Raw genomic sequence first — 13,519 nt, forward strand, 5'->3', positions numbered from 1 at the left:
GGCTAACGATACTTTTCGGAAACACCCCAGATGTACAGAATTTCATGAGATTGGCCAATTTCAGGTGGATTTCTGTAGAATAGCCTACACCTACCTGAATACATCATGTGAACACGCGTGGGGAGAGAGACAGCCTGGAATGTGAACTAGCAACTGGCTGTAAAACTGGCTTAAAACCGTAAAAATAAAGTAAAGAAAATAAAGAAAATACAATTTTCGTTAAATGTTTTACAGAAAAAAACACTGTTATATTTGCAGATATTTCCTGAATTATTACGATCAAACACATTCACTGAAAAAAAAAAAAAAAAAAAAACTGTCAGCAATGGCTGCCATACATAAAACCATAAAATGAATGTAAAATATCCTAATTTAAATAAAGAGCAAAAGACTTTTACAGAAATCTTCATAATTTTTTTTAAAGAGAAATGCAGTTATTTCAAATATATTTCCTGAATTTTAACTAACAAACACATTCACTGTAAAAAGTGAATCTCGTTAAAGTGAAGTCGTTAATTAGGCCTATAAGTTTCTAATTGTGCATGCCAATCTTTTGCCAAAAATTGTGCTGTGATACTCTGAAAGATTTTATAAAGTTGTTATACAGAAAATGTTTTGATATGATCATACTCACACAGACATCAAGAATCAGCGTATGAATCGCAACAATGGTTTAAAAAAAAAAAAAAAAAAAAAAAAAAAAAATCAGATCAACTCTGAACTCTGAATTCGTCACAAATAGGATACTTCATGATGTCACCATCAATAAACAGATTATCCACAATATTTCTGATCAGGGGCGCCTGCAGGATTTTATCTTAGGGTACGCACACAATAGCAGCCTCCAATATAGATCGGACCAAACTTTTATATATAGGTTAATTGATTATATGTGACCCTGGATCACAAAACCAGTCTTATGTTGCACGGGTATATTTGTGGCAATAGCCAACAAAACATTGTATGGGTCAAAATGATAGATTTTTCTTTTATGCCGAAAATCATTAGGATATTAAGTAAAGATCATGTTTCATGAAGATATTTAGTAAATTTCCCACCTTAAATATTTAAAACATTTATTTTTGTGAATGGATGCAGCACTATCGCCAATAGAAATGGACAACTTTAAAGGCGATTTTCTCAATGTTTAAATTTTTCTGCACCCTCAGATTCCAGATTTTTAAATAGTTGTATCTCGGACAAATATTGTCCTATCCTAACAAACCATACATCAATGGAAAGAGTATGTATTCAGCTTTCAGATGATGTATAAATCTAAATTTAAAAAAAGTTACCCATAAGACTGGTTTTGTGGTCCAGGGTCACATATATGTTTGTGCACATGATATCATACATATATTCAATCGTACATTGTTTTATCATTCAATCAATCAATCATAGTCATTATTTCAAATATATTATCCCTTACACACACAAAAAAAATGTCTAGTCCAGGGGTTGGGAACCTTTTTTGACCAAAGAGACATTTTTTTTAATATATACACTACCGGTCAAAAGATTTAGATCGGTAAGATTTTTAATGTTTTTAAAAGAAGTCTCTTCTGCTCACAAAGGCTGCATTTATTTGATTAAAAATACAAACAAAAACAGTCATATTGTGAAATATTATTACAATTTAAAACAGCTGTTTTCTATGTGAATATACAGTTAAGTGTAATTTATTCCTGTGATCAAAGCTGAATTTTCTGCATCATTACTCCAGTCTTCAGTGTCACATGATCCTTCAGAAATCATTCTAATATGATGATTTGATGCTCAAGAAACATTTATGATTATTATCAATGTTGAAAACAGTTTTTTACATTTTTATTTCATGACGCTATGATGAATAGAAATTTCAAAAGAACAGCATTTATCTGAAATGGAAAGCTTTTGTAACATTAAACACTACCCTTCAAAAGTTTGGGGTCAGTAAGAATTTTAATTTTATTTTTGGGGAAAATAAATAAATTAAATCAATACTTTCATTCATCATGGATGAGTTAAACTCATCAAAAGTTACAGTAAAGACATTTATAATGTTAGAAAAAATTATATTTTAAATAAATGCTGTTCTTTTGAACTTTCTATTCATCAAAGAATTTAGAAAAAAAATTGTACACAACTGTTTTCAACATTGATATTAATAATGAATGTTTTTTGAGCATAAAATATTAGAATGATTTATGAAGGATCATGTGACACTGAAGACTGGAGTAATAATGTTGAAAATTCAGCTTTCATCTGATGAATAAATTACATTTTAAAATATATTAAAATAGAAAACAGTCATTTTAAATTGTCATAATATTTCACAATAATACTGTTTTTTTTATTGCTTTTAATCAAATAAATGCAGCCTTGGTGAGCAGAATTTGGTTAATGCGTTTTTCCAAAAGAGCCACAGTAAAATAATAATAATAATAATAATATTTAACAAGCAATTATGCAACAAACAATAAAGTTGCAATATTGAATTAATTTGTTGGGCTTTCACTGTGAGGTTGAGTCATCAACTGAGGCATCAGTTGAACCTCTGTGTGTGTGTGTGTGTGTGTGTGTGTGTGTGTGTGTGTGTGTGTGTGTGTGTGTGTGTGTGTGTGTGTGTGTGTGTGTGTGTGTATACATATTTCTGGTGAATTTCTGTAGAATTTTTTTCCACATAAGTAATGGGAGTATAAATATCACTAGAGAAACGCAGTGGGCTTCAGAAGACAACATCTCTTTACATACCAAAGACACAGAAACTCCAGGTGAGTCAAGACTTTATGAACATGTAAATAGTAACCAAAAAATTATGAGCGGTTTAGACCTCAACTACAACATTTCAGTGCAGATTCAAACATCATTATAATAATCAAATGCAAATTGAAAAAATAGAAAATAGAAGAGAAAATAGAATTTTATATAGATTCATTTAAAATTAAATAAAAACAAAGAAATATCAATGGATTGACTGAAGGAAATATGTCTTTATTGGATTTAGTAACACTGTTTTAGAAAACTGTTCTGCGTCATTAATGAATAACACACGTGCTACACATAACAACAAAATAGTACCTAATGCACTATTAACACTCTATTAACTACTATTAACTAACAAGAAATTATGATTAACGAATTAGTAAATAATAGTGCTCAGTTGAATGTGGTAATTCACTATTAGCTAATCAATAAGTAGCCTACTATTTTTTGACACTGTCCCTCCCAGAGGACTACTAAGAACTACTACAGGTTCATAATTAATGTGAATAATGCATAATTAAATGTATACTAATGTATAATTAATTCTAAATGGAAGGTCATGGTAACCCACTGGTAATTATTCAAGTATTACCAAATCCTTCAGAAGGCATTACTAATTATTTGGAACATTATTCTCAATTGAAAAACATGATAACTCTCTAGTATTGACTGATGTCATTGAGCTTTTGGGGTTTTTGTAAAGTTTTGGATAGTATTGACTCAAGTGTTCCTACATCCTTCCAAAGGAATTACTAATTATTTGAAAAACAGTATAAGTGAATATCCTGGTAACCCACTAATGACTCAAATCCATTGCAAGAAATTACTATCTAAAACCTTACAAAAACCTCCAAAGCTTACAATGACTTTGGTCTTTAGAGATATCATGCTTTTTACTTTAGAATACTGTTCTGGAAAATGTGTAATTCCTTGCAACATGATCTCAAGAGAATATGAGTGTATTTTTACGTAAAGTGTAGTTCTACCACACGTAGGCTACATTTACTTACGTATTCATACACTCTAAAACGTGTAAAATTGACGTATTGACAGCACAAAAACGTAAAATATTTACGTATTGACAGCACAAAAACGTAAAATATTGACGTATTGACAGCACTAAAACGTATAATATTGACGTATTGACAGCACAAAAACGTATAATATTGACGTATTGACAGCACTAAAACGTATAATATTGACGTATTGACAGCACTAAAACGTATAATATTGACGTATTGACAGCACTAAAACGTATAATATTGACGTATTGACAGCACTAAAACGTAAATAATTTATGTATGAACTACTAGGAATATAATAACTAGGATAATTAGGATCCCTATATCTAGGAATGAACTTTACCGACATACAAATTTGTACATATTCCTATTTATGAATATAAAAATCGTGGCATTAATGTTTTGAGTCTATTGTATTCAATTTTCATATTAATGACATATTCAGTCGCATTTATTAAATTTACTCACCTACTCAGTAAGAAATAATAAAATTTCGCTCCGTTCGTGACTTCTGCTGCAAACTCGTCTCGGATGATAATGTTAAACAAGTGAATGAATAACATTTCTTTAATTGTTTAAAATTCGAAGCCGGATTAACATTAACTTTCATGGATTAATAACTTCAATTCTTCTCTGTACCTCATACAAAATACAAAAATGTTTTGTGTCTTTGAAAGTTACTATTAATTCCTGCGTTTTAACAACGAGACCAGGCTGTTCCTTCTGAAGGATTTGGTAATACTTTATTCATTACTAGTGGGTTACCATTGCCTTGACTTTAGAATTAAACATACATTATTCACATAAATTATGAACCTGTAAATAGACGTTCTTGGTTGCTCTCTGGTAGGTATGAAAAAATGGTTATTGGTTAGCTAATACTTCCACATTACTACCACATTCGACTGAGCACTATTACTTACTAATTTGTTTATCAGAGTTTCTTGTTGTTAATATTAGTTAATAGCGTATTAATATTGCGTTACTCATTTGTTCCCATGTAGTTATTCATTAATGAAGGAACAGTATTCCAGAGTGTTACCTTGGATATTTTTAAAAACAAGATCACATATAAATATTCTTAAGGGTGTTTTTTTTTTTTTTTTTTTTTTTTGAGAACTAATAAAATGAACACAGTTAAATGGTATCTAAAAGAAAAAAATGAATGAAAGTAAATTAATAAAATGTCAACGTTTTATTTGTACCTGCTAACCTGATACCTGAATTAAATTTAAATGAAAAACTTGCCATAATAATTTTAGAATAATAAAGATGACAATTTATCAATTTAATCTTTTTTCCCCCATTTATTTTATTTATTAGAGCCATGGAATCCAAGTCAATCAAAGTTGCAGCCCTAGGAGGATCTCGGTGTCCTGGTATGTGCCGCAAGGATTCCCTCATTGCTGTATACTTTTGTATTTAATGGTTTTTAGTCCCCTTTTCACCCAATTGCAAATTTACAGTATTTGAGTGGTAGGATTAGAGGTGCATGATGTGGTAGCAATAGCCTTGTGGGCAGTGCTCTGACATACAGTATAGCACAGCTGTGCCTCCTGCAACATGAGGTCAAGGTTTTTTTTTTTTTTTTTTTTTTTTTCACTTGACAAAATGGCACTTAAACCAGTGAACTAATCTTAATTTGGGTCTACAATAAATAAACTGTGAACTTTTTTTGTAAACTCTGAAACTAAAAAAACTCCATGATCACTATTACCCTTAAAATATTGCTTCTGATGGTTTGAAATACCTTGGGGTCTTTTATCAATGTAAAAAAAAAAAGGTATACAAATCCTTACAATACTTTATTTGCAAGCTTTTTTCAATCGCTTGTGGATAAATCCAAGTTGTGTAAGTTGGCCTCTCTGCCTTTATCACTTGTGTCACATTAGCTCGGTTGGTTATTCTGCCTAAATGTCTTTACCTCTTTCAACACATACCGACTTTCATTATTAAATATTTCTTTACTGGCTGTGACAGTCTTTTGCGCTCTTTTCTATGAGGGAATATAGAAACTTCCCAACTACCATCCATATTAATGCGATATTAATAGACTTCTCTTTTGGAACAGGGATAACAATTGTCCACCGTGTGTGCGTACAGAAACTTTGTCAAAAAGTACTTTTTATTCTATTGTTTGTTCTCAACATTTGTAAGTGTAGAGTTTAGCAAAAATGATGGGAGAGTGTCCAGTGGGAGACAGTGACTGGATCTAAAACTTTCGGATGACAAACAGCTTAGGCTATATCTCAGTTTCTGTGAGTTACTGGACCCCTAAATGAAAACATACAACACAGAGAGACATGCATGTGTGCAGTGTGGCTGACCTGTTGTTTGACTGACAGACAACTAGTTGTCCAGTGCGGTTCTGTTCAAACAATTACTAAAAATGCAGTTGTGAGTCAGTTCAGTTATTAAATTCCTTTCTCATCATATTTAAACCCCTTTAAAACAGGACTGACCACCATATTCAAGTTGTAGCAATTTGTAGCAAAAATGTGTTTTTTTTTCTCTCTCTCTCTATTAATTCCTTTCTCAGAACAAGATGTGATTGTGGGTGGGATCGGAGGTGATGAATTCTACTTTACATGCATTTCCAGCCTCATTTCAGAGATCAGCATAACTTACGGCAAGGTGTGTAAAGATTGTTTTTATTCTAATTTATCTTCTTTGATTCCTATTTGAATCAAATTGTTTTTATTTAGCTAGTTGATTCACATACATTTGTGCTTTCCAGGGGACACTGAACACAATCCAGGTGATTTTTAACACTGGCCAAATGGCGAAACTTGGTAATGAAGCAGGAAGGAATCAACAAAAATTTGAATTTTGCGGAAGTGATAAAATTGTTGATTTAACACTGTGGCCAAATATTGATCATACCAGATGTGCGGGTCTAGAATTTGTGGTTCTCAAAATCAGTGGTGAAAAAAAGACGTTATCTGTTATGTGTGATGGCATTGGTGCGCCTGTAAATGTTGATGTGAAGTCTGGAAGGTGTTGCGGCATTTTGGGAAGATGCGGATCTCAAATTGATGCTCTGGGTTTCCACTTCATTTAGCCTCCAGCTATACACATCTGTTGCTGACAGTATCAAATATCAGGTCATCTAAAATAATGACATCTGAACAGCAATCATATACTCATATACATCAGGGGTATTATTGGTTATGATTGAAGTATCAAATTTGAATCAGTCAGTTTAATATTTTCAAGTGTCAATCAGACAATTACAATATTCTTTTTTTAGGTAAATTAACCATAATAAACAAATAAATAAGTTAAAAGTATCAGATTTATGAGTCAGTAAATAAATAGTGATGGTAGATTAATCTTATTCTATCATTTATGTCCATCTATATATGTCTGTTCTGTATCATCTGTACCTTGTGGTTGTGGGAGTTCAAAATATCTTGATGTAGCCTACTTGTTTAATTACAACAAAGAGTTTAACTTGATTTGGTCTGAAAAGCCTTTCATGCTGTTTATTGTGTATGCTTTTTTATTTTAGCTGCAAGATGTTGCTCACAAATGTTCATTTTTATGGTCAGATGGGGAAATTAGTTTTTGCAGGGTCTGGAATGGTGAGGGAGAACGGTGCTGGGTTCACAGTTTTAATTTTGTTAATGAACAGTATGACAAAAAAATGTTCGTCAACAAGCTTTTTCCCATGACTGAAGCCTTGTTCCCACCACCAGCGACATGATCCCATTCGTTTTATATGATTGATTTAACTGTACCCACATACAGGGATATAATAAAATGATGCATGGAAAAGAAACTGACGGCAGTCTTAGTGAGTTTGATTCATACATTGATTGTTTGTGTGTTGTTAATTATGATGCAGTGAGCAGTTTAGCACTGCTGCAGTTCAAATTACAGTTTTCCCTGCATTATGTTTATGACTATTAGGGACAAGAAAATGTATTACTGTATTTGTCGAATTCGGATGGCATTTTAGTCATTTTTTGGCAATAGTTTAATTAATTGATTGATTGTTAATCTGGTTAATGATTTAATGCACTGAGCACTGCTGTAGTTTATAATACAACACTCTCCAACAGCAGAATGCTACTTTAAAGAATGATCATTAATTATTTTAAGTCAAATTAAAATGAGACCTTAGTTTTACTGGCAATAAATATATTTTGTGATTGGGTCAAAGACCCAAAAGGGGGTTTCAAAAGGGGGAAAGACGAAAAGGGGGTTTCAAGGATCATCAAAATTACATTTTAATACAGATTTTTTAAATATTCCCCCTTACATTAGAATGTGTCCTGTTTAATTTTATATTTTGCTGAGCAAAAAATAATGATTATCATACATTTTAAACATGATTTACAGAAGACACCAACTAAAATATCATTCAGTGTAAAGACATATTTTAATCAGACCACATTTTAATCAGAAGACATATTTTAATCAGACCCCATTTAAGGATCACAGTGCAGCCCCCAAATACAAATTAAGGATCATTTTTAAATCTTTGCCACTATCCTTCAAACGGGTTTTACCCATTTGTCAGCAATACGTTTTAGTTAGGAAGTGAAAATCATTTCAAATTTAATAAAATGAAAACAAATTAATAATACAATTTTAATAATATATATATTTTTTATAATATATTTTTAACGTTTAACAATTCTTCAATAATTATTTTAAATGTGACTTGTTTTTCCATGCATTGGAACTCTAATATTAATAGGAATTCTAATTCGTATTTTCAGCATAGAGTCTACGATCAGCTTTAAACGGTCTAAATCCTGACTGGAATTCCTTGCTGATACCATTTCTTTCTGAAAAGAAACATACAGTAGTTGTGAGGATGCTGCCTTTTCTAGTATCTTTGACAGAAAAGGTAGATTCGAGATCAGCCTGTAATTGACTAATTCAAGTTGCGATGTTTTAACAAGCGGTTTGATAATAGCCAGCTTAAAAGTTTTTGGTATCCTCCTAATGACAAAGATGAATTAATGATTTTAAGAAGAGGATATTACCTCTGGAAGGGTCTCTTTCAATAGCTTAGTCGGTATGGGGTCTACTCTAACATATATGATGTCCATTTAGATTTAACGAGTTTAGAAAATTCTTCCTCTCCTATAGTGTAGAGTGTCGAGTAATACACATGTAACTCGCGTGAGTGTAGACACTAGACTGACTTTATTTACGTTACCCGCTTCATCCAAACAGGGGTTGCCATAGTGACGTTAACATCAACACTGATATTTAAAGTGATAGTGCCACAACTCTACATCCCCTTTCTTCCAGATGGGATGTAAATAAACTTAACAGCCCACACAACAAATCTGGAACAAAACACGTACTGAAATTATCTTATTATCAGGCCACCCACCACGGAACAAAAGGTGACACAGAACATAAAAAGTATGGTAGAGTATGGGCAAACAAAGTTAGTTCAGTTAACGAAGGGACACCTGGTTATCATTTCCATATCTTGATTTTAGTTTAGTTTTTTAGCCAAGTACTGACATAGTCCTGATAACGCTGATTAGGTTGGCTAACTCTGCCTGCTCGAGTCACCACCAACTGTCTCTCAGATGAGTCAGCAGTATTGACCACTGGTGTGATACTAGGAGGTGTAGGTGGTGGGTTGGCATTTTGGGCAGTCTCTCTATCAGGTACTGGTGAGGTGGACCTCAGTGGCATGTCCTCCTCAGAGCTTGCCGTTGGGTTTTCATCAACCCGGAGGAGATGTCGCCTGTTCCTGATATATTTCTTTCCCTGTGATGCTATTACATAGCTATTAGGCTGCTGAGCTGGGCCTTCCACTCTTGCCACTTGATCAAAACCACGTTCATTGTGCACTCTGACTGTTTGACCTGGTCTTAGTGCAGAGAGGCGGTGAGCACTGCGGTCATGATACACTTTCCCCCTCATTCTGTGTTTGGAGATGGCAGCAGTCACATTGACTTGGATAGCAGGCCTGAGCATGTCTGTGGTTGCTGGCAGGAAGGTCCTGGTTTGCCTGGACATGAGTCGCTGAGCAGCGGAAGGGAGCCCATCACGGGGAATGTTGCGAGTGTGGAGAATGGCTGCTTGGATGTCTGTGCCATCACGGTGGCACTTCTCCAGCAGGTGCTTAGCAGATCTCACTGCACGCTCAGCCAGACCGTTAGATTGTGGGTAATAAGGACTGCTGCGGATGTGTTTAAAGTCCCATGCTTGTGAAAAGTCTGCAAAGTCCCTTCCAGTGAACTGGGTCCCATTATCAGTCATGAGGGAGTGGGGCACACCATGTGTTGCAAAGTGTCGCTTAAGCTTCGCAATGACCGTGTTGCTGGTCATGTTGGGGAGGTAATCCAGCTCGAACCACCCTGAGTAGGAGTCCACCAGGACTAGATGCATTTTGGCACGCCACTCAAATATATCAGCTGCAGTAAATGACCATGGCAGTTCAGGGATGTCATGGAGGTGCATTGGTTCCTTTGTGTGGTGTGCTGTCAAAGCGTTGCATGCAGCACACCGAGACACCTCTCTTTCGATATCTGTGTACATTGAGGTCCAGTACATAGTCTCTCGAGCTCTGCGTTTGGTGGCTTCAATCCCGGGATGGCCCTGGTGTAGCTGGCCGACATAAAACGTTTGCAGTGCTGCAGGTATTACTAACCTTTGCCCACGCAGGAGCAGTCCATCCTCTAACGTCAACTCTTCCTTCATGGAGAAGAACGGTCGCAACTGTTGCGGCAGCTCCTTGGAGGTGCTGGGCCAGCCATGCACGATGACTTCAGATAGCTGTTGGCAGGTGACGTCACTCTTTACTGCATTTCGTAATTCATCTGTACGACGTGAGGAGAGCACCTGGACAGTCATCACTTCTAGTAAGTCATCAGTAAGTGGGGGCTCAGACTCAGGTAAGTGTGCACGTGACAACGCGTCTGCCACAAACAGTTCCTTGCCACGCTTATACATCACATCCAAGTCGTAACGTTGCAATTTTAACATCATACCCTGCAGGCGTGGTGATGCGGTGTGCAGTGGTTTCCTCAGGATAGTTATAAGGGGCTGATGATCCGTTTCAGCAGTAACGGGGCGGCCATAGATGAAATCATGAAATTTTTTAGCTGCAAACACCAGTGCTAACATTTCTTTTTCAATCTGAGCATACCTGGACTCAGTTGGTGTGAGGGCACGTGATGCGAATGCCACCGGCCTCCCGTCTTGGAGGCACACCGCCCCAAGACCGTGTTGGGAGGCGTCTGCTGATATAACCACTGGCTTTGATGTGTCAAAAAATTGCAGCACAGGGGGATTAGTCAGTGCCTGCTTCAGTTTGCTGAAAGCCGCATCATGGGCGTCATGCCAGTGCCACTCCACGTCGTGGTGTATCAGCTGTCTCAGAGGGCCAGTCATGTCACTGTACTGGGAAATGAATTTGGATAGATAGTTTGTCATGCCCAGAAACTGCTGTAAAGCCTGTTTGTCCTGTGGCTTCTCCATCTCGCAGACGGCTTTGATCTTTTCCGGGTCTGGCTTAACACCATCAGCGGTTAACAGGTGTCCTACATAGTGTACACAGTTGACTCTGAATTTGCACTTGTCAGGATTGAGCTTTAGGTTGATGGCACGGATCCTGTTCAAAACCTGTGTTAGGCGTTCATCATGTTCTAGTAATGTACGTCCCCAGATGAGGATGTCATCGACCACGATCTCGCAAGGTTGTCCAGCAAATAACTGTTCCATCACATTTTGGAAGACCTCACTGCCTGTGCATATGCCGTATGGCATTCTCAGGAACCTATATCGGCCATGAGGTGACATGAATGTTGTGAGCTTGGAGGATGCGCGGTCAAGGGGTATTTGCCAAAACCCACACTTGGCATCTAAGGTGCTAAATATTTTTGCACCGGGCATGTCCGCAATGATTTGGTCAATTGATTTGAGCGGATGACGGGGTCTGAGGAGGGCCCGGTTTAGATGCACTGGGTCGATGCAAAGTCGCACTGTTCCATCTTTTTTTTCCGCTGCAACCATGGCAGACACCCATTCTGTTGCGTCGTTTTCTGGTATAATTACACCAAGGGCCGCCATTCGGTCCAGCTCCGCCTTGACCTTATCTTTCATGGCAATGGGGATCCTGCGGGGAGCACATATTGTGGGGGCAACAGTGTCATCTAGTCTCATATGATATATCACAGGTAATTTACCTATGACATTAGTGTCAAAAAGGTCTTTGTACTCCAGTATTTCTGGAGCTTCTTGTTGCAGCATGTGGACGTCAGGTCCGAGGTGTATGAGACCAATAGCAATACTGTCTTGTAGTCCCAGTATGGGTTTTACACCCCTATTGACCACATGAAACTTGAACTGTCCCTGTGTACAATGCAGTGTTACAGTGCCATCAGTTTTGATTGACTCACCTCCATAAGCCACTAGATTGACCTTTTCATTTGGATCCACATGCACTGTGTGGTCAACTGCATGTAGCAGTTTTCTGGGCAGCACATTACATTTGGCACCAGTGTCCACTTTTACCTTCAGTTGTCCATTTCCGTTCTTCATTGCGAGCGTGGCGAAGATTTCCCCCTTCTGTGCGGGTGTGAGTATTGTGTCACAGTAGAAAGTATCAACCATTTGATTGTCTGGTTCAGTGGTCAATTCATTTACTCTACCCATTTCTCTTCTTCTGTATGGAGTGGGGGCTTTGGGGCGAACTGTGGCCTGCGCTGGTGCAGAGCGACAACACCTAGCAAAGTGATTAAGTTTTCCACAGTTATTGCATGTCTTGTTGAGTGCAAAGCATTTGCTGCGGTCAGGTGAGTGTTGGCCATTACAATTGCCACAGCGAGCCTTCTGAATTGAGCACACTTCAGCTTCCTTATGAAGTTCCTTAGAGCTTTTCTCCGACTGTTCATGGAGCATGCTAATGCTAACTGCCAGTTCAAGGGTGAGATTCTTTTCACGTAATAGTTGTTTGCGGAGGGTGTCGCTCTGTATCCCACAGACGATACGATCCCTGATCAATTCATCACGGAGCGCGCCAAAATCGCATTTCTTCGCCAGTATTTTCAGAGTGGAGACATACGCCTGAATAGACTCACCGGTTCCCTGACTAGCGGTGTTAAAAACATGCCTGTCCATAATGACGTTTTTCGCTGCCAAACATAATTCAGCAAACTTTACCAGTAGAGTCTCTGGTTCTTCGTGACTTTCCCCCTCTCCATAAACAAAGGATTCCGACTTTTCAACAGCCTCCGGGCCGGCTAGGTTCAGTAGCGTGTAGGCTTGAACTTTCTTAGATTTATCCGACAGTCCTGCGTTGCAGTAGATTATCCATTCTTTCTCAAATTTCCGCCAGTTGTCGGCAATGTTGTCGTCAAAAACTAGTGGATCGATACGACGGAGTCCTTGAGCCATTATCAGACACTTCTGACACCATGTAGAGTGTCGAGTAATACACATGTAACTCGCGTGAGTGTAGACACTAGACTGACTTTATTTACGTTACCCGCTTCATCCAAACAGGGGTTGCCATAGTGACGTTAACATCAACACTGATATTTAATAAGAGGTTTATTGGGCAACACGGGAGCCTTCAGGGATGAAGGAAAGGAAAGGGTCAAGACGCCCGACTCTTTTAGTGCAATGGGAGTGTGTGTTGCGGCGGCGAACACACACACACACACACACACACACACACACACACACACACAAAAACACAGTAGCAGAGAAAAGGATATAACGCCGGATAGCGCAGCAGGAACGGCGACTGAAGGTGGCGCGGCCAGCGGCTT

At 37.3% G+C, this 13,519-nt stretch overlaps 1 long non-coding RNA gene across 1 annotated transcript; it reads left to right on the forward strand.

Moving 5' to 3' along the window:
- Positions 1–2,679: 2,679 nt before the first annotated feature.
- Positions 2,680–7,576, forward strand: LOC307174430. Its single transcript, XR_013823993.1, has 4 exons — positions 2,680–2,753; positions 5,091–5,146; positions 6,307–6,401; positions 6,505–7,576. It is a non-coding gene; the product is annotated as an uncharacterized lncRNA (long non-coding RNA).
- The last annotated feature ends 5,943 nt before the right edge of the window (positions 7,577–13,519 follow it).

This window comes from Squalius cephalus (genome assembly GCF_949319135.1).
Source record: "Squalius cephalus genome assembly, chromosome: 1".
NCBI classification, from domain to species: Eukaryota; Metazoa; Chordata; class Actinopteri; order Cypriniformes; family Leuciscidae; genus Squalius; species Squalius cephalus.